The 23,115-nt window shown below is 36.9% G+C and overlaps 1 protein-coding gene across 6 annotated transcripts in view; it reads right to left on the bottom strand.

Annotated features, from left to right (window-relative positions):
- Positions 1 to 23,115, bottom strand: part of RASAL2 (RAS protein activator like 2) — a 362,955-nt gene that overhangs the window by 196,769 nt on the left and 143,071 nt on the right. The window lies entirely within an intron of this gene.

The raw sequence follows: 23,115 nt of genomic DNA, 5'->3' as shown, positions 1-23,115 counted from the left end.
ACTACAACCACATGGAATAGCATGTATGAAGCTCACAAATACAATATCGAGCAAAAGGAGTCAGACAAAAGATGTATAACTTTGCTTACGTAAAGTTTAAAAATAGGTAAAATTTCCCTGTAATATTAATGCTGATCGTTATTTACTCTTTGAACGTGCAGTGACTGGGAAAGGACACATGGTGGACTTCTGGGCTGCTATTAATGTTCCGTTTCTTCAGCAGGGTGCAAATTACTCAAGTTTGTCACCTTAATGCAAATTCACTGAACTATATATGAAGCTATAGGATCTGTGCACTTCTCTCTGTCAGTATATTTCAATAAAAATTATACTTTTTTTTTAAAGTAAGCTCTTCGCCCAACGTGGGGTTTGAACTCACAACCCCGAAATCAAGAGTCATATGCTCTACCAATTGAACCAGCCAGGTGCCTCAATAAAAATTATACTGTAAAAAGATTCCAGGGGCATCTGGGTGGCTCAGTCAGTTAAGCGTCCTACTCTTGATTTTGGCTCAAGTCATGATCTCATGGTTCGTGGGTTTGAGCCCCACAATGGGCTCTACACGGACAGCATGGAGCCTGCTTGAGACTCTCCTTCTTTTTCTGCCCTTCCCCCACTCACACTCAGTCTCTCTCAAAATAAATAAATAGGCTTAAAGAAAAGAAAAAAAAAAAAGATTCCAGGTCTGACTCTTCATTTCAGCTCAGGTCATGATCTCACAGTTCATGGGATCGAGCCCTGTGTTGGGCTCTGTGCTGACAGCACAGAGCCCGCTTGGGATTCTACCTTTCTCCCTCTGTCCCTCCCCATGTTCTCACACATGCATGTATACTCTGTAAACAAACAAACAAACAAACCTAAAAAAAATCTATTTAAAAAAAAAGATTCCAGGGGCACCTGGGTGGCTTGGTCGGTTGGGCTTCCGACTTCGGCTCAGGTCACGATCTCGCGGTCTGTGAGTTCGAGCCCCGCGTCGGGCTCTGGGCTGATGGCTCAGAGCCTGGAGCCTGTTTCGGATTCTGTGCCTCCCTCTCTCTCTGCCCCTACCCCACTCATGCTCTGTCTCTCTCTGTCTCATAAATAAACATTTAAAAATATATATTCCAGTTCTACCATTTATAAGTTGTCTGACCTTGGATAAATTACTCAACCTAAGTAAACTTCAATTTCTTCATCTTTAAAATAGGGATGACCAAAAATAAATAAATAAATAAATAAATAAATAAATAAATAAATAAATAAATAAAATAGGGATGACAAAACACCAAATCTCAGGGAATTTTTTGAGGTGCAAATGAGATAACACACATCAAATGCTTAACAAAGTACCTCACGCATACTAAGCACACAAGTTTGTTATTGTGATTAGCCATCTGGACACTGAAAGTGGGGAGAAAATCATTACATATAGTCCCATTTTGAATGAATTTGACTTACATGAAACATGACTATGTAGTCATGACTATGTAGTCAGATAACTAGATTCAAATCTGCCACTTACTATTGCCATGATTTGGGGCAAATGAAGTAACCTGAGACTTCACTTTCTCAATTATAAAAGGGAATAAGATGATGGCTGTGCATGTGTATGTGTGTATGTTTAGAGAACATTTTTAAATTAGATTAAAAGCAAAAGACAGTTCCAAACAAAGTGTTTAAGACTATATAAGTCTCTACATTTTCATGCATGCATATGTGTAGGTGTGAATGCATGAGTTATTTAAAAATATGAAGATAAGTGATGGAGAAAACCCCTAAAGGAGTTACAAGGGGATGCCTCTATGGAACAGAAACTAACTGAGACATTGGGTAGATAATGTAACTGCTCTTTTTCATTTCAATCCTTGTAGTATACATTTGTAATTACGTGCATCTATTAATGTGACTTAAGACTAAATTATAAAGTGATATTATTCACCTTAAAAATATACAGCTAAGTCCTACCAAATTAGAAAATGGTTGAAGAGAGGCTCCAAAGTAAGTTGATCAATATCAAGCTCATGGACAAAAAATTTTAAAAAAGAAAACAAAGTTTAAAGCACTTCACATTCATAATTCAACTTCTCTATCATGAGAAGAGTGTGGGTGGCACAGAAATGCTAACTTTGAGTCCACAGATGCTTAACTTCCTCTAGTATTAGTTAGAGAACCACCTGTTACTAGGGAGCCACCTATTTTTAACTAGTTCAAGTCTACTTTAAAACCCTCGGAGTAAGAAAAGAAATGCTGGCTATCAGGCTTTTTGTTTGTTTTATAAATATCTAAGTAGCATTTGGAACACTGGGTTGAAACTTATACTTCTCATATGGCTCTCTAAGGTTTTAATTTCCCCCTTAAGATAAGGAATACAGTACTTGAGTAGACAGGAAGGTGATACTAAGTCAGCCCTGGTACATACTGACCTCTCCTACACTCCTTCTACAGAAGCTGCTTAACATAACTCACTCCTGATTTTCAGCATATATGAATTGATTACAAAGATCTGAGGCTATCAAAGCACAGGAACTTGGCAGAGTAAGACTCAGAGTCATGGCAGGACCCATGTTCCAACTTGGGATATTTGACTGAGTCAACACATTAGAAAAAGATAAGAACAATTTCTCAATTTCTGGCACACAGAGAAGTGCTCATAGCCCTCATTATTATTATTATTATTGTTATTGAGAGGCATCATGTTAAGAACACAAAATCTGGAGTCAGACTGCCTGAAAAGGAATCGCTGCTCTACTGCTTACCAGCTGTGAGACTTTAGTCAAGATACTTAACCTCTTGGGGCCCCAGTTTCCTCATCTTTAAAATGGGAACATTATGATCTCTACCTCACAGGGATGTGGTAAGGATTAAATGAGAAATGTTCAGCATTTAGAACAGAGCCTGTCATATATTAAGCCTTCAATAAACATTAACTCTTATTATTCTTTATACTGCCCACATCTGAAATAATGGGTTAGTTTCTTATTCCAATCCAAAACTACTGATGCTAAAAATATTGTAATGAAATATCAGAGGAAAAAAAACCTCATTTAAACTGTGAATGATCTTCAGAATTGTATGATGTATGTCAATAAATCACTCTTGGAAATACTCTGGGGGAAAATAATCTGCACAGGTTTGCCTTAGTAAAAGGAAAATTCCATTGGAAAGGGCCTTGTATACCACTGTGTCATGAATCCACACATCGTTCTTGATGCAAACAGAAACAATGATAAGCAGCCGTGAATATAAGGGCAGAAACACATTCTTTTATTTAAGCTGGTCTGGCAACTTAATGTAAATCATTTAGGTCCTTCTACTAATTACTTTGCATATTTTAAAAAAAGAGACGGAGAAAGACAAGAGGAAATCAAATAATCTTTTTAATGGCACTGTTTTAATCTAACCAATTAGTTCAAATACTCCCAGCTCTATAAGCCTCTTACAAGTGCATAGCTGATGGCTAAACTTGAGAAGAGCAATTAATCCTCATCCGTTTTTTTACAAGTTTTAGTTAGTACAAAAATGTGTATATGCTTCTCAGAGGCAATCACAAGAATGCAAAACAATGAGAAATTTGGTGGGTGATATTTTTTGCTTTTTTAAAAAAGTTGAATTCAAACTCAAAAGATTAAGCAACAGAGAGTAGATTGTGGCTACTTCTCAAAATTATAGCCTGAGAGAAATCTCTCTCTTTCTCTCTCTCTCCCCCTCTCCCTTTCCACCCGCCCCCCCCCCACCACCTCCCTCTTTGCTCTCTTGCTTGCTCACCGGCGTGCATGGATGTGCGCGCACACACACACACACACACACACACACACACACACACACACACAATTAAGCCTATGGGTATTCAGGTGCTTTTCCTAAACTGTCAGAAGTCCTCTGTAGGCCCACAAACAAGAGATCCATTGTGTGGATCTGTAAATTGTATGACATCATTGAAACACAAGCACCAATTGGTATCACAAACAGTTTGTGTTGCCAAGGATACCAGGAACTTTAAATACCCTGCAGTTGTACAAAGCCCAGGAGCAAGACCTTTGAACAATACCAGGAGCCTGCCCACTTTCTCTCTTTTAGTCACTGTTTCCAGCAGTGAAAGGACACTGATTTTGCTCCAGTAATTCTTCCAAATAATATAGTCAGGAACGTTCCTCAATCATTCAATTATTCATTTTGATATTCTCAACATAATGACAGCAAAAAAGAGGATTAAGAATTTACGTAGTCCTATTAATGGACTCTCAAAAGCCTAGGCTGGAGTCCTTTAAGGAAACTTCACATTAGAGATTTTTAAAATGCAATGCACATAAACACTTCTGATTAAGCCCTACAGTAATGTTCCTCTGTGTTATGGAGTACCCTTTTAGTAACAAAATAATGTCTTCCTTGTGTGCCTCTCCTGGAAAAGTTACTTTTCCTTACTTAATGTAAGCTTTGAACTTACATATGAATTTAGTATGTAAACTTGTTTATTCTAGCTAGAGTAACTACTGCAACGAAGAAACACAGGCTAAGTGTGAGGTATTATGATGAACTATATTATTGCTAAAAGTAAAACAAACTTGCAATCTTTCATAAAAAGTCTCTTTAAAAAAGGTTGTACTTAGGGCTAAATTGTCACCAAAGGTCTGTGGCTAAGTTCATCTCTAATATCTATCTATCCACAGTTAGACCTATTTATATTATATTTATTTATGTCAGCTTTATTTGTGGGATGTTTTAGATAAATTACATGTGCCACTGAGATTTTGGACAGTTCCAGAGTTCTTATCTTTCTATTTAGGAGACAGATATTTTAACTAATTATTTCTCAAAATGCAAGCTGGAAATGGACAAGGAAAATAGAAAGAACTCACAGAGACTGCAATTACAGAGTCCCAAGAGCTATCCGACGATAATGGCAGCAGCAGGGAGCAGGGAGCTAAATGAATGGAAAGCCACACCTTGTGGCTTCTCTCTTTATATTACCTACTTCACATTCAGATTGTTACAATGCGAGGATTACAAGGCAAAGAAAGTCTTTCTTTAGCTGTTTTTTGTATATTTTTTAAATACCATCTTTCATTACAAACTCCTTGGAGTGAAAGCGGTATTAGATGCTTACTTATTTTAATTCAAGTTATTAAGCACTGAGTACATTTCAGGGAACTTACACATTGCTTGATACTTTTGAAAATATATATTATTGTTTTAACCCAGAGAAAAGTCAGAATCCCAGTGAAGAAAGAAATGATTTACATTGTGGTTTATCTAACCATTCCTAAAAAAAAAAATTAATAAACAGTAATGAATTAAATAGTGTGTGTAAAGAGTCAATTACAAGCCCCTCAAAAAAACAGAAGAGAAATATAAAATGTTAAGGTTTTGTTTTTGTTTTTTTACTTTAGAAAACCATTGTGGGCTTTATATAAGTCCCTACAAGCTTCCAAAAGTAACAAATATGGCCTTGTCATGAGTGCCCATATGAAATAAAACTAAATGTGATTTATTATAAGCAAAATATCTTTAACCATATCTTATGATCATGGTCTACTGAATAAAGCAATGCACTTGCATATAACTACTATGCAGAGATATGTATGCTGGGAAAGATACATATCCTGGCAAAACTCAACTTAGTAAACTGGAAGGCACAGCAGCCATGATCTGGTTTTTTGTTCTAATTACTGCTCTGGAGAATGGTATTCCAAACTTTTTGTTGTTTGTTTCAAAATTGTACTAGTGCTTCACTAAATTTAACAGATACTTTTCTCTACCCTTCCCCATTGTCATATGGACACTTTAAAAAACAACAACAAAAAGTAATTCTTTAAGTAGAAGCATCACATCTTTTTGTAAAAGTGCATAATTTCATCAATTAAAAACCAGTTTCACTGTAAATGATGATGCTTTCATAGGGTCAAATCTGGTCAAAAGGAAATAAGGCGAAAGCAGATGGGGAAAAAGTTAAGTTTAGAACAGCTAAGAAGCTATTCCCAAACTCCTATAAGTCCATCCTTCTTCCCATTATAGCAAAGCAGAGAGAAGGAAACGTGGGAAAAACCGCCAGCAGCCTGATAATGCAGGGCAAATGGAAGAAGCCATGTCCTCCCAAGCATAGGACATAAAGAAATGCAGAATATTCCTTCTAGACGTTAGGCAGATTGACTCCTTCCCTAGCACTGCAGACCAAGGACCAAACTATCTGTCTTCATAACCAGACCAGGAACAGTCTCATGAAGATCATCTAGAATAAGATGAGGAAGCATATAAACCTAATTTCTAGTGGTTTACTATATATATATATATGTATATATATATATATACACACATATATATATATACACACATATATATATACATATATATATATATATATAGGTAAATTCTCAGCCCTACAATAACTTGAATAGAAAAATGGCATACACATTAAACTTATTGATGAAGTAGAACTCGGTGCAATGATAAATATGAGGGATACATAATCAGTATCCAAAATGATGATGAAAAAATGTGCCAAAATGATTAGGCTATAATTCGATGGGGAGTACATCATTTGTATTATCATATATACTATTAACAGTCTGAGTTTGATTTTTATATAGTATCATATCATATAAATGTACCTAAACTATTTGAATGAATTTCCTGATGGTGAAAATACAGGTTGGACCAACCTTTCAATTTTATACATAATTTTACGACAAATACCATACCCAAACTTTCTGTGTATCTCTGATTGTTTCTTAGAGTAAACTATAAGAAAGGCAAGTACTGAATCACAGGTTTGCATTTTTAAGACTCTTACGCATATTTTTCCAAACATATTGTTCAAAAAGTGTATGTACAAATTTATATTCCTTAGTGCAAAAAATGTAAAGGACAATGTATATTATGAAATCTACCAATTTTAAAAGCTTTTATTTAGATTGCAGTTAATTAACACACAATGTAGTATTAGTTTCAGATGTGCAATTTAGTGATTCAATACTTCCATCCAACACCCAGCGCTCATCACAACTGCCCTCCTTAATCCTCATCACCTATTGCACCCGTTCCCCACCTACTTCCCCTCTGATTTAGTTTTTAGTTTGTTTTTTTAGTTTGGTATAGTTTGTTCTCTATAGTTAAGAGTCTGTTTCTTGGTTTGCCTTTCATTTTCTTTTTCTCCCCTATGCCTGTTTTGTAAATTCGACATATGAGTGAAAGCATATGATATTTGTCTTTCTCCATTTCAGATGGAGTTATACTAACTCCATCCACATTGTGGTAAATGGCAATATTTCTTTTTTTTTTTATGTCTGAGAAATATTCCACTGTGTATCTGGAATAAATCTATCAATTTTATTTTATTTTTTTAGAGAGAGAACAAGTGCAACTGCCTGTGAGTGGGGGAGGGGCAGAGGGATAGCAAGTTTGGGGGGGGGGGTGGACGGAGAGAGAGAGAGAGAGAGAGAGAGAGACACGGACAGACCGAGAGAATCTTAAGCAGGCTCTGTATTCAGTGTAGAGACTAACACTGGCCTCAATCCCATGACTCCAGGATCATGACCTGAACCAAAATCAAGAGTCAAATGCTCAACCGAATGAGCCACACAGGTGCCCTTAAATCTTTCAATTTCAAAGGTGAAAGAATGTATGTCAAATATTTATTGACTACTTCCATATAATCAAATAAGCGTGCTAGACATTAGGGAGAAAAAGTGCAGAGCCCACGGTGAGACAAATACATAAGCAGACACTAGCAATACAATGTGATACACACAAAAAAGAACAAGAAATAAGGTGCTGTGGGTAGACAGAAGAGGTATGGTTGTTAAATTTAACAACTGTAGGTATCCAGAGATGGAACAGGTGGTACACCACCACAACTTGACTGCAAAGTTCTTATAAATGATGATATGACTGTCAAGAAACTAGGTGTTTTCTGTGATCATCGGTAAATTGCAAATCACCTAAAGGATTTTTTTAGTTGCATGGGTATATCTCATTTATTGGGCTTACCTTCATTGTGATTAACAAATAACTGCATTTTTTATAAATTGACGATTTGTGGCAATGGCGAGTCTATTGATATCACTGTTCTAATAGCATTTAATCACCTTGTGTCACATTTTGGTAAATCTCACAACATTTCAAAATTTTGTTATTTTATTTGTTTGGTGATCTTTGATCCGTGATCTCTGAGGGTAATATTATAACTGTGGGTACACCATGAACCATTCCCATCTAAAACTGAGCTTAATTGATACATATTGTTTATGTTCTGACTGCTCTATGACCCGGCCATTCACTTGTCTCTGTCCCTCTCCTAGGGCCTCCCTATTCCCTAAGACACAACAATAGCGAGCCCAGTTAATAACCCAACAGTGACCTCTAGGTGTTCATGTGAGAGGAAGACTCGCATATGTCATACATTAAATGAAAAGTTCGAAATGCTTAAGCCTAGTGAGGAAGGCACGTTGAATGCCAAATGAGGCTGAAAGCTAGGCCTTGTGCCCCAAAGAGTTCGCCAAGTTATGAATGCAAAGGAAAAGTCGTTGGAGGAAATTAAGCATGCTACTCCAGGGCACGCACACGTGATAAGAAAGCGAAACAGCCTTATTGCTGATACAGAGAAGGTTTCCGTGGTCTGCACAGAGGGTCAAACCAGCCATTACATTCCCTTCAGCCAGAGTCTGTTCCACACCAAGGCTGTGAAGGCTGAGAGAGGTGAGGCGGCTGCAGAAGAAAAGTTGGAAGCGAGCAGAGGTTGGTTGATGAGGGTTAAGGCAGGCAAGAAGCCACCTCCAAAACATAAAAGTACAAGGCGAAGCAGCAAGCGCTGATGCAAAATCCGCAGCAGGTTATCCAGAAGGTCTAGCCAGGATCGTTCCTGAAGGTGGCCGCAGCACACGGCAGGTTTTCAGTGCGGAGGGAACAGCCTTCTATGGGAAGAAGGCTACAAAGAAGGCTGGCACTTTCATAGGCAGAGGGGAGAAGTCGATCCTGGCCTCAGAGCCTGCAAGGACAGGCTGACTCTCTTGGTAGGGGCTCATGCAGTTGGTGACTTGAAGTTGAAGCCAGTGCCCGTTCACCATTCTGAAAACCCTAGGGCCCATAAGAATCATGCTATATCCACTCTGGCTGTGCTCTAGAAACGGAACAACAAGCCTAGGTGACAGCACATCTGTTTACAACATGGCTTCCTGAATATTTTAGGCCCGCTGTTGAGACCTGCTCAGGAAAGACGTTTCCTTTCAGAATGTGACTGCTCGCTGACAATGCACCTGGTCGCCCAGAGGCCTGATGGGGATGTACGGCAAGGTTCATGTTGCTTTCATGCTGACACAGCATTCATTCTGCAGCCCATGGATCATGGAGTCATTTCAACCTCCAAGTCTTCTTCTTTAGGAATACATTTCATAAGGAAGGGAGGGAGGGAGGGAGGAAGTAAGCAAGAGAAGGAGGAAGGAAGGAGGGAATACATTTCATAAGGCTGCACCTGCCAAAGATGGATCTGTGTAAAGTAAATTGAAAACCTTCTGGAAAAGATTCACCATTCTAGATGCCAATGAGAACACTTGTGATTCCAAGCCCCTGGTGAGCTCCACTTCTTTGCCTCTCTCTCTCTCTCTCTCTCTCTCTCTCTCTCTCTGCCGCTCGCTCACTTGTGCCCTCTCACTCTCTCTCAAAAAAACATAAAAAGAGCATTTGTGATTCATGGGAAGAGGTCAAAATACCCACATTAACAGGAGTTTGGGACAAGGTGAGTCCAACCCTCATGGATGACTCTGAGGGATTCAAGACTTAAGAGGAAGCAACTGTGGATATCACAGAAATAGCAAGAGAACTTGACCTGGAAGCGGAGCCTGAAGACGGGACTGAATTAGTGCAATCTCATGATAAAACTTGAGTGGATGAAGAGTTGCTTCTTAGGGATGAGCAAAGACAGTGGTTTCTTGAGGTGAAATCTACTCCTGGGGGAAGATGCCGTGAAGATTGTTGAAATGACTACAAAGGACTGAGAGTATTACATAGACTTAGTGGATAAAGCAACGGCTGTGTCTGAAAGCACTGACCCCAATTTTGAAAGAGGTTCTACTGTGGGTAAAAAGCTATCCAACAGCACCAAATGCTACAGAGAAGTCTGTAGAGAAAGGAAGAGTCCATTGATGTGGCAAATTGCATTGCTGTCTTATTTTAAGAAATTGCCGCAGTCACCCCATCCTTCGGCCACCACCGTCCCGATTGGCAGCAGCCATCCACGTGGAGGCAAGATCCTCCACCAGCCAAAAGATTACGACTCACTGAAAGCTCAGATGATGGCTAGCATTATTTGCTAATAAAGTATCTTAAAATTAAGGTATGTACGTTGGTTTTTTTTAGACAGAATGCTATTGTAACAGACCACAGTATAATGTAAACATACCTTACATGCATTGGGAAACTAAAAATTTATGCGACTTGCTAGATTGTGGTGATCCCACAAAACCACTGAGGTACATCTGTACTTGCATACCTTAAAAGTATATTGTAAAATCACACATGTAAATGTAAACCCATTAGCCAATCTTTCGATTTAGAGCCAAGCATTCTTTTGTAATATGAATAGTGTGATTCATAGTTCTACGTGGTATTTTTGCATAAACCACATCCATTATAACCCAACTATTATTTCCAATTATTGTATTTTTCTTTACTTAGTGAAAAACTTAAAGACACTGCCGAAATAACTGCAGTACAGAGTCCTCCTAGATTACTTTCCCTTATTTTAGGGGCGACTCACCAGACTAAAAGCTATTATTCACAAGCAACTGCCCTTAAATGAGCCCTCCCAAAATATTAAAATTTAACTTAATGGAATCAACTTTTTGTACCCATATTTCATCAATTTATAAATCATTAAAAATAACATAGTTACAAAAACCGGAACAAACTGGCAGGTTTGGAAGCAAACAGCACTGATTCCTGGTAAGCTTCCAATCTCAGGGAAGGGTACAGAAGGGAGTGGGCTTGTTGGAAAGCAGCCCTCCAGCCCCAAATGTCCAGCACGCTCACAGCAACAGTCCGAAGGTTTCACAGAAGAAATGTGGGCCGTTGTGCAACTAAGCGTCTTTTATAAGATACTTTAGACATTTCACCAAAGTTGCTCATTTAGGATATACAAAGACTCTTGAGATACTGAAATACAATAATGTGAAATAATTTTGTGAGTTTGTTTTTTCTAAGACTCAAAAAAAAAAGTGATTGTGTGAATCACTCATCTATATGATTTTAAAAGCCGATAGCAAAAGTCATAATGTTAATCATAATGAAAACTTTAAATGAACATAATGTCACATCTTAAAATTCAAGCAACCTTAATCAAAATTAAGATGAAGGAAATGGATTTTAAAATCATAAAATCTACCATTGCATTTCTCTTTTCCTAAAACTGGGGAGGAAAAAAAAAAAGGCAAACTTTACTATCATACCTATTTTCTAAAGAACGGTTGTCTTTATTTTTCTAAGTTTATTTATTGGGGAGGGGGAGGGAGAGGGAGAATATCCCAAGCCAACTTGCCTCAGTCAGCACAGAGCCTGACAAAGAGCTCAAACTCAGGAACCAGGAGAGCATGACCTGAGCTGAATTCAAGAGTTGGCAGCTTAATCCACTGAGCCACCCAGGGGCCCCAGTGGTCTTTTATACATCTCTGTTTGGTTTACTATCGTGTCATCTTTCATATTCAGGCTTAAATATCTACCTGACAAATGATGTTTTTCATGTCACTCACACAACTTGATTTGTACTGAGCAGAAGTCTTAATGAGAACTCTAAAAATGTGGCAGAAGATTGTAGGGGAAGATAAAGCTAGAAACATGTTCAGACAAGACAAAAGACACCAAATGTTCCTGGATCTCCAAATGTGCTAAAACAACTATTATCAAATTTATTTTTAAAATAACAAAATTGATGTCTATTATGAAAGCAAAACAAACCTCACAATTTAGGCAATTTGTAAGAACACTAAGTCTAAAATAGAAGATTTTTTCTTCAGTAACTCAAACTGCTAAGGCTGTTCATGAATATACTTCATACTCTAAAGTCTAAAAAGCAATATAATGGCTATAAAACAAACACTATCTGTGATATCAAAACATGTATAATTTACCTGGGAAGACAGACATTTCTCTATAACAGTTTTTTTTTTAATTTTTTTTTCAACGTTTATTTATTTTTGGGACAGAGAGAGACAGAGCATGAACAGGGGAGGGGCAGAGAGAGAGGGACACACAGAATCGGAAACAGGCTCCAGGCTCTGAGCCATCAGCCCAGAGCCTGACGCGGGGCTCGAACTCCCGGACCGCGAGATCGTGACCTGGCTGAAGTCGGACGCTTAACCGACTGCGCCACCCAGGCGCCCCTATAACAGCTTTTTTGAAATACAATTCACACAGAATAAAGTTCACCCATTTAAAGTGTACAATCCAATGATTTACAGTGTATTCTTGGATCTGTGCAATTATGGTCTTTGTTGATTTTAGAACATTTTCATCACCTCAGAAAGGAGTTGTGTCATGTTTTAACTATCACTCTCAAATCTCATTCCCCTCAGCCCTAAGAAACAACTAATCTACTTTCTGTCTCCATGTATTTCCCTATTCTAAATATTTGATATGAACAGAATCGTATCATCTGTGGGCTTCTTCTGTTACATTTTATTTTTTGTTATTTATTTTTTTTAATGTTTATTTCTGAGAGAGAGAGAGAGAGAGAGAGCGAGCACGGGAGGGGCAGACAGCGAGGGAGACACAGATTGTGAGGCAGGCTCCAGGCTCTGAGCTGTCAGCAGGGAGTCTGACTCGGGCTCAAACTCAGGAACTGCGCGATCATGACCTGAGCTCAAGTCAAGATGCTTAACCAACTGAGCCACCCAGGCACCCCCTGTATAACATTTTAAAAACTCCTTCATGTTGCAACATGCGTTAGTATACCACTGTGTGGATCTACCACTTTGAGTTACCCAAGCATCGGTTAATACACACTTGAGTTTTTCCAACTTTCACTCCTATCAACAATGCTGCTATAAACATCTGTGTACAAGTTTTTATGTTGACCTATATTTTCATTTATCTTGAGGAGTTATCTAGAAGTCTAACTGTTGAGTTATACGGTTATTCTATGTTTAACTGTTTGAGGAACCGCCAGGTCATTTTCCAAAGCACCTGTACCATTTTACATCTTTACCGGCAATTTATGAAGGTTCCAATCTCTCTATAGCCTCACCAATATTTATCACATCTGGCTTCTTTTTTTTATTCCAGCCATTCTAATATATATGAAGCAGTATTTCATTGTGGATTTTTTTTCCACTTTAATGAATTATAGTTGACAAATAAAATTGTCATATATTTAAAGTGTACAACATGATGATTTGATAAATGTGTCACAGTAAAAGGATTCCATCACCTCCCATATTTACCTTCCTTAAATGAGAACAATTCTATTCTCTTAGAAAATTTCAGTTATACAATACTATCACCCATAGTTACCATGTTATTATACACATTAGATCCTCAGCCCTTATTCATATTACAATCGCAAGTTTATACACTTTTACCAACCTCTCCCTATTTCCCTCAATGCTAACCCCTAACAACCGTAATTCTACTCTGTGTTTCTAGGTCTTCACTTTGTCTGTTGTTTTAAATTAGATTCCACATATAAGTGATATCATGTAACATTTCTCTTTCTCCGTCTGACTTATTTCACTTAACATAATTCCCTCCAGGTTTCTCCAAATTGCAAATGGCAAGATTTCCTTCTTTTTTAGAGTTGAAATATATTCCATTATAAATATTTTATAAGTCACATATATAATAAATATACATATATATATATATACATATATATTTATTTCTTTATCCATTCATCTGTAGCAGGTATTTGTGTTCTTTCCATACCCTTGCTATTATGAATAACAGCCCCAGTGAACATGGGAGTACAGATATATTTCAATTGGATATACACCCAGAAGTGAGATTGCTAGATCATATGGTAGTTCTATTTAAAAAAAAAAATTGTTTTTGTTTATTTATTTTTGAGAGGCAGAGTGTGAGCAGGGGAGGGTCAGAAAGAGAGGGAGACACAGAATTCGAAGCAGGCTCCAGACTGTGTCAGCACAGAGCCTGATAAGGAGCTCGAACTCACAAGTGTGAGATCATGACCTGAGTTGAAGTTGGACGCTTAACCGACTGAGCCACCCAGGTGCCCTGGTAGTTCTATTTTTAAATTCTTCAGGAACCTCCATACAGTTTTCCACAGTGACTGTACAAGTTTACATTCCCAAGGGTTAACTTCTACCCACATGCTCAGCATTTGTTATCTTTTACCTTTTTGTTACTAGCCATCATAAAAAGAGTGACTATCTCATTTTAGTTTCGATTTATACCTCCCTGAATTTTAGTAACTCTTGTAATTTTTCATGTAACTCTTGGCCTTTGTATGTCTTCTGTGGAAAAATGTCTATTCAAACCCTTTGACCATTTTTTCATAGTTTTTGTTTTTGTTTTTTTTTTTTTTGCTATTGAGTTGCATGAGTTCCTCGTATATTTTGGGTATTAACCCTTTATTGGATATATCATTTGCAAATATCTTCTCCTATTCCATAGGCTGCCTTTTCATTTTATTGATTGGTTTCCTTTGCTGAGTAACTTTTTTGTTTGATGTAGTCCCACTTTTTAATTTTTGCATTTGTTGCCTTTGCTTTTGGTGTCAAATAAAAAAAAAACAAAAAAACAGACAAATGTCAACGAGCTCTCCCTCTATGTTTTCTACTAAAATTTTTATAGTTTCAAGTCTTATGTCACGTTTTAACCAATTTCAAATTGATTTTTCTGTATGATGTAAGATAGGAATTCAGTTTCATTCTTTTACATGTCAAGATCCAGTTATCCCAGCACCACTTATTCAAGAGGCTATCCTTGCCCCATTATATATTCTTGGTTCCTCAGTCAAAAATTAAAAGACCATACATGCATAGGTTTATTTCTGGGTTCTCTATTCTGTTCCATTCAGGTGTGTCTGATTTTATGCCAATGCCATACTATTTTGATTACTGTAGCTTTCTAATATAGTTTGAAATCAGAGAGTTTGACTCTTCCAGTTTTGGCATTCTTTTTGAAGACTGCTTTGGATTTTCAGAGTCTTCTGGGGTTCCACATGAACTTTAGGATTGTTTTCCTGTTTGTGTGAAAAAATTCATTGATATTTCGATAGGGATTGCATTAAATGTGTAGACTGCTTTGGGTAACATAGACGTTTTAATAATATTTGTTCCTCCCATCCATGAGCATGGAATGCTTTTCCATTTGTTTGTGCCTTATTCAAATTCTATCATCAATGTCTTTTATTTTTCAGTGCAGTTATCTTTCATCAGCTTGGTTAAATTTATTCCTAAGTATTTTCTTTCTGATGCTATTGTAAATGCTATTGTAAATGAGATTGTTTTCTTAATATCTCTTTCCAATAGTTCTTTGTTAGCATATAAAACTGCAACTGATTTTTGTACATCTATTTGTACGCTGGAACTTGACTGAATTCACTTATTAGTTCTAGCAGTTTTCTGATGTAGTCTTCAAGGTTTTCTATATATAAGATCATATCATCTACAAAAATAATTTTACTTCCTCCTTTCCAACTTGGATGCCTTTTATTTCTTTTTCTTGTCTAACTGCTCTGGCTAACATTTCCAGTACTGTGTTGAATAACAGTGATGAGAGTGGGCATCCTTGTCCTGCTCTTAATCTCACAGGGAGATAATTTAGCTTTTCACCATTGAGTATGTTTCTCTTTCTGCTGCTTCATTATTGGTGTATAGAAATGCAACAGATTCTGTACATTTTGTATCCTGTGACATTACTGAATTTGTGTATCAGTTCTAGCAACTTCTTACTAGGTATGTTGCCTGAGACAAGGGAAACAAAAGCAAAAATAAACTATAGGGACTTCATCAAAATAAAAAGCTTCTGCAAAGCAAACGAACAATCAACAAAACTAAAAGGCAACCTATGGAATGGGAGAAGATACGTGCAAATGACGTATCTGATAAAGGGTCAGTACCCAAAATACATAAAGAACATACAGAACTCAACACCCCCAAAAATCAAATAATTCAGTTTAAAAATTGGCAGAAAGCATGAATAGACATTTTTCCAAAGAATACATACAGAAGGCCAACGGACACATGAAAAGATGCTCAATGTCACTAATCATCAGGGAAATGCAAATAAAAACTACAATGAGATATCACCTCACACCTGTCAGAATGGCTAAAATTAACAACACAGGAAACAACAGATGTTGGCAAGGATGTGGAAAAAGGGGAACCCTCTTATACTGTTGGTGGGAATACAAATTGGCACAGCCGCTCTGGAAAACAGTAGGAAGGTTACTCAAAAAGTTAAAAATAGAACTACCTTATGACTCAGCAATTGCACTACTTCAGATTTGCCCAAAGAATACAAAAATACAATTCAAACATGCACCCTGATGTTTACAGCAGCATTATTAACGATAGCCAAATTGTGGAAAGAGCCCAACTGTCCATTAACTAATAAATGGATAAAGAAGGTGTGGTATGTATGCATGTATGTATGTGGGATATTACTCAGCCATAAAAAAGAATAAAATATTGCCCTTTACAACAATGTGGATGGAGCTACAGAGTATTATGCTAAGAGAAATAAGTCAGAGAAAGACAAATACCATATGATTCCACTCGTATGTGTAATTTAAGAAACAGAACAAACAATCACAGGGAAAGAAAGCGACAGGTAAACTAAGAAACAGACCCGTAAATATAGAAAACAAACTGATGGTTACCAGAGGGGAAGTGGGTGGGGAAACGGTTAAACAGGTAATGAGGGCTGAGTGCACTTGTGATGAGCACTGGGTGTTGTATTTAAGTGTTGAATCACTAAATTGTACACCTAAAAATAATATTACACTGTATGTTAACTACTGGAATTTAAATAAAAACAAAAGACTTGCTTTGCACACTTACATATTATTTATCCTAAGAATATTCTACAGACACTATAGAAGAATGTACATTCTGCTGCTGTAAGATGGAATAGTCTCTACTTGTCTGTTGAACCCATCTGGTCTAATGGGTAGTTTAAGTCCACTATTTTCTTACTGATTTTCTATCTGGATAATCTATGTATTTTTGAAAGTGAGATTCTGAATTCCCCTACTATTATTATATTATTGTCATTTCTCCCTTCAGATCTACCAATATTTGCTTAATGTATTTAGACATTCTAATGTTGGAGGCATACATCTTTACAACTGATATATTCTCTTGATAAATTGACCCCTTTGTCATTATATAATGACCTTTTTGTTTCCTGTTACCATTTTTGGTCCACAGTCTATCATCTGATATAAGCATAGATACCCCACTTGCTTTTGGTTTTCATTTGCATAGAATACGTTTTTTCCATCCTTTCACTTTAAGTATATGTGTGCGCTTAAAGTTGAGGTCAGACTCTTGTAGGAAAGGTATAGTTAGGTTTTGTTTTATCTATTCAGCTACTCTATACTCTTTGGATGTGAGAATTTACTCCATTTATATTTAAAACAATTATTGTAAGATATGGACTTAGTATTGTAATTTTGTTAATTGTTTTCTGGCTATTATGAAATTCCTTTGTTCCTCTCTTCCTCTCTTCCACTGTGATTTGATCAGTTTCTTTCTTTCTTTCTTTCTTTCTTTCTTTCTTTCTTTTTTTTATAATTTTTTAAACTGTTTATTTTGGGGGGGGCATGGGGGCAAGGAGAAAAGAGCGAGGGAGACACAGAATCTGAAGCAGGCTCCAGGCTCGGAGCTGTCAGCACAGAGCCCGAAGCGGGGCTCAAACCCACAAACTGCGAAATCATGACCTGAGCCAAAGTTGGACGTTTAACTGACTGAGCCACCCAGGTGCCCCAATTTGTTCATTTTCTGTAGTGGTATGCTTTGATTCCTTTCTCTTTATCTTTTCTGTATCTATAACAAATTTTTGCTTTGTGGTTACCATGACACTTACATAATATTTTGATAGTTATAACAGTCTATTTTAAACTGATGAGAATTTAACCTGGAATGAATACTAAAGCTCTATAGGTTTACATTTTATATTTTTGATGTCATAATTTACATCTTATACTATGTATCCATTAACAAATTATTGCAGTTTTAGTTATTTTTAAACTTTTGTCTTTTAACTTTTAAACTAGAAGTTACGGTAGTTATGCTTTAGATTCATGAGTGATTTTACCCATTGTCATCACAATATTCTGAATTTAACTATATATTTACCTCTAACAGTGAGTTTTATACTATCATATATTTTCACATTACTAGTGTTTTTTTTTTTTTCAGCTTGAAGCCAGTCCAGTAGTGATAAATGCCTTCAGTTTCCCCACAACCCCACCCTGGTATGGAAACCAGGTTTATTTCTCCTACAGTTCTGAAGAACAACTTTGCTGGGTAGAATGTTCTTGACGGTGTTTTTCTTTTAGCACTTAGAATGTATCATCCCACATCCTCTGGCTGGCAAGGTTTCTGCTGAAAATCTTATGATGGTTCCATTGTATGTAACAAATTGCTTTCCTCTTGCTGCTTTTAAAATTTTCCTCTTTAATTTTTGACAATTTAATTATAATGTGTTTTGGTTTGAGTCTCTTCAGATTTATTTTTTTGGAACTCTCTAGGCTTCCTGGATCTGGATATCTGTTTCTTTCCCCCGATTAAGGAAATTTTCAGCCACTATTTCTTTGAATAAGCTTTCTGTCATCTCCTTCTGGGACTTCTATAATGCATTTATCGGTCCACTTAATGGATTCTCTTAGGTCCCCTACTGTATATTCTTCTTTTTCATTCTTTCTTCCACTATCCTTCAAATTTGCTGATGCTTTCTTCTGTTTGATCTAGTCTGATGCTGAACCTTTATTTTTCAGTTATTTTTCAGCTTTATGATTTGTTTGGTATTTTTAGTGATTTGAAAGCCCATCCCTCAGGTAGCAGCTGTAAAAGTTGAGGCACCAGACGGGTGGACCTGCTCCTTCCAGGTAGAAGCTGGAGACCTGGATTTTGAGTAAGAGTGAGACAGTAGGTGAAGGCAGGGACAATACCCAAAGGAGCTCTTTTGGGCTCCCAGGAAGATCATAGTCAGCACCTAGATGCATGCTAATTAGAAGCTCTACCCTCAGGCAGCAGCTTATAAAGTATACAGTCAAATTCCTTCCAGGACAAGACTGTGAGAGGGGTGTTTTTGCCTGCTCCCTTTGTGCTGATCCCCAGGGCAACAGCCACGATGAGTACTCATACACACATTAGCAACTACTTTGTTTGCTATAACCCTATGGGGCTCATGAACAAGCTCCGTTGGCTTTCACAGCTAGGTGATTTGGGGGCCTGTCTCTCAGGTGGCAGCTTTAAAAGTTGGAGCAGCAGATATGTGATTGAAACCCTTCACTCCTCAGGGAGAGGCTGGGGTTTGAGGGCTCCCTCCTGATTGTATGGTGCTGTGATGGGGATGGGATCTATAGCAAGAGAGTATCTCAGCCTTTCCTAACTTTTTTGATGTGGGTGTTTTTTTTGTTTTTTTGGTTTTTTTGTTTGTTTGATCAGTTGCCCCATCTGTAAGTCATTCAGCTAGTTGTTGTGTTTCTCTCAGAAGGAACTGCTCCACATATAGCAGTGTATTAGGTGTGTCTGTGGCAGGAGGGAAATCCAGAAGCTTTCTATATCACCATCTTGGTGACATCTTTCTTAGTGGTTTTGATTTGCATTTCCTTGATGACTTTTTGGTGTTGTGCTAGTGTTTGTTCAAATATCTTTGCATGTGTTTATTGGCCATTACTATATCTTCCCTAGGGAAATGTCTATTCCTTTGCCCATTTTTACAACTGAGTTTTCTTTTTATTTTTGAAATGTAAGTGTTCATTATATATTCTGATAAAACACCCAGAGAAGATATTTGATTTGCAAATATTTTCTCCGATTCTGTAGGGTTCTCTTTCCCACTCTCTCTCTCTCTGTAGTATCCTTCAATGCACCAAAGTTTTAACTTTTGATTAAGTTCAAATTTTCTATTTTTTCTTTTCTTGTTCATGCTTTTAGTGTCCTATCAAGGAATCCTTTGCTACAGCCAAAGTAATGAAAATATATGTCCATATTAATATTTTTAAGAGTACTATAGTTTTACCTCTTACATGTAGGTCTTTGATCGATTTTGAGTGCGTATCTTGTGTGAGGTAACAGTCCAACCTTAATTTTTGCATGTGCTTATCAAGCTGTCCCAGTACCAATACTATTCTTCCTCCCACTAAAGTGTCCTGGCACACTTGTTAAAAATCAGTTGCCCTTACACAGACATATGGTTTATCTCTGGACTCTCCATTTTATTTCATGGATATATTTATTTATATTTATATATATATAAAATTCTATTTCATGGATGTGTGTGTGTGTGAAGAAATACCACACTGTCTGATCACTGTTGTTTTGTTAGAAGTTGTTAAAGTGGGAAGTGCTGAGTCCTGCTTCATTCTTTTTCATTTTCAACATTGTTTTGCGTGTTCTGGTTCCCTTGCAATTCCATATTAATTTTAGAATTAGCTTATCATTCCTACAAAGAAGTCACCTGGGATTCTGCTAGAGATTGCACTGAATCTATAGATCAGTTTAGGAACTACTGCCATCTCAGTATTAAGTCTTCTAATTCATGAGCATGACATTTTTTCATTTAGATATTCTTTAATTTCCTCCAATAATATTCTTGAATTTTCAGAATAAAAGTTCTGTACTTCTTTTGTTAAATTCATTCCTACATATTTTATTCTTTTTTGATGCTGTTGTGAAAAAAACTGCTTTCCTAATTTCATTTTTAGATTACCCATTCCAAGTGAATGAAAATACCACATACTTGAACACGTCATTTTAAAATAGAGAAAGTTTTACTTTTTTCTTTCCAATCCGGATGCCTTTATTTCTTTCTGTTGCCTAACTGCCCTGGCTTGGACTTCCCGTGAAGGTCAAGAAAAAATGAGGTCACACTGGAATAAGGCTCATGTTTTTATAAGGGGAGGGAGATCCGAAAACACAGAAAAGACACACAGAGAGGAAGACCATATGATGATGGAGAAAGAGACTGTAGTGATGAAGCTAAAACAAGGACTGCCACTAACACAAAGCTAGGAGAAAGTCATGGAACAGATTTACCCCCAAAGCCTTCAAAAGGAACCAACCCTTCTGACACCTAGATTTCAGAATCCTGACCTCCTGAACTGTGAGAAAAAAAATTTGTTTCAAGCCACCTGGTTTGTGGTAATTTTGTTACATTAGCCATAGGAAATTAATACATAGGCTATTATGATAATCCAGGCAAGGGAGATGGTCGTTTGGAACCAACATGGTGGCAGAAGAAGTAAAGAGAGGTCATAATAAATATTTAAGTGGTTAAAATAAAACGAAACAAGACTTGATGATGAATTAGATTTGATTAACAGAAAGGGAAAATTTGGTGCTAAAGAAGAACCCTGTTTGTTGATTAACAAATTAGATGGTAGACTGTGATTTCATAGTTTCTTGCCATGTAATCCTTTTCCAACAATTATAAACCTTTTGCCTTTAATCTCTGTCTAAAATTCCTTCTTCAGTTTTCTGGGCCAAAGCCTGTATTCTAATCTTAATAACTAATAGACTATTTCATTCATCTTATTTGGTAGCACTTCAGAGATCTGTAACTGAAGCAAAAAGATAGGTAAGGCCTGATTGCCAGTCCCAAAACATATCAAAAAGTACCCTTGAAAACAAAATAAAACTTGTCTTTAATTACCTAATCTTCATGCAACTATAAACATTAAAATACAGAGTTTAAATTTTATGTACATGTTATTGTTCATATAGCCCTTTCACTGGGGTATGATATTCCTAGCATAACATTCTCTTCCCAATAAGTGAATAGCAAGATCCCAAAGTAAATTATTTGAATATTCATAACCAATATCTAGATTTTTTATTATTTCTTTACGTTTAAAATGCAACACGTCATAGGTTTAGGATATAATTTTTAACCTAATTTTATTTTCAAATTTGTACTTCTTTCAATGCCTCAGAATTACTTTCATAATAAAAATTATTCAGGGGTGCCTGGGTGGCTCAGTCAGAAAAGCATCTATTGATTTCAGCTCAGGTCATGATCTCACAGTTGTGGTATGGAGCCCAGCATCAGGCTCCATGCTGACAGCGCAGACCTGCATGGGGTTCTCTCTCTCCTTCTCTCTTTGCTCCTCCCATGCTGGCACTCTCTCTCTCAAAATAAATAAACATTAAAAAAAAAGAAGAAGAAGAAGAAGAAGAAGAAAGAAAAGAATTATTCAGACTAAATCATAATCTCAAAGTAAATTATATGGAAATTATCTGAAGAAAAAAATCCCTGAGATTAATTTTTAGATGACGTGAGTTTTCAAGCACTTTATTCTCTTGAATAACAAAAATTTTTTTCCCTTATTAAAAAAATTATAAATTAGCATTGATTCTGGACCCCAATGAGAAACCAATTTGGTACATATGAAACTTTTTTTTTGTACATGTGTTTTCTGATCTGACCATTTGACTCTGAATCTAATAAAAACATTTAGCTATTTAGGTGCCAGGCACCTGGGTGGCTCAGTCAGTTAAGGATTCGACTTCAGCTCAGGTCATGATCTCACAATTTGTGGGTTCGAGCTGTATGTCAGGCTCTGTGCTGACAGCTCAGAGCCTAAAGCCTGCTTCGGAATTCTGTCTCCCTCTTGCTGCCCCTCCCCCACTCACACTCTGTCAACCCCCCCCAACAAAAAAAATTTTTTTTTAATTATTCAACCATTCCTTGTCACCACTTTCTTCCTTTTTGGTTTCTTTAAAGAGAATCAAAACTACATTTTAATTAAAACTAAGTAGAAAAATTAGGAATTATGAATCAGTATCTATAATTTACACATACTGATTTTTACGTATATTTCTAATATAATGTGGCATCAAAGATCTACATTTTTTAAATGATGAAAAGGGGATGCCTGGGTGGCTTAGTCAGTTAAGTGGCTGACTCCAGCTCAGGTCATGATCTTACAGTTCATGAGTTTGAGCCACGCATCAGGCTCTC

Source organism: Prionailurus bengalensis, chromosome E4, assembly GCF_016509475.1.
Source record: "Prionailurus bengalensis isolate Pbe53 chromosome E4, Fcat_Pben_1.1_paternal_pri, whole genome shotgun sequence".
Taxonomy (NCBI): Eukaryota; Metazoa; Chordata; class Mammalia; order Carnivora; family Felidae; genus Prionailurus; species Prionailurus bengalensis.
This window is presented reverse-complemented; position numbering and strand designations above follow the sequence as displayed.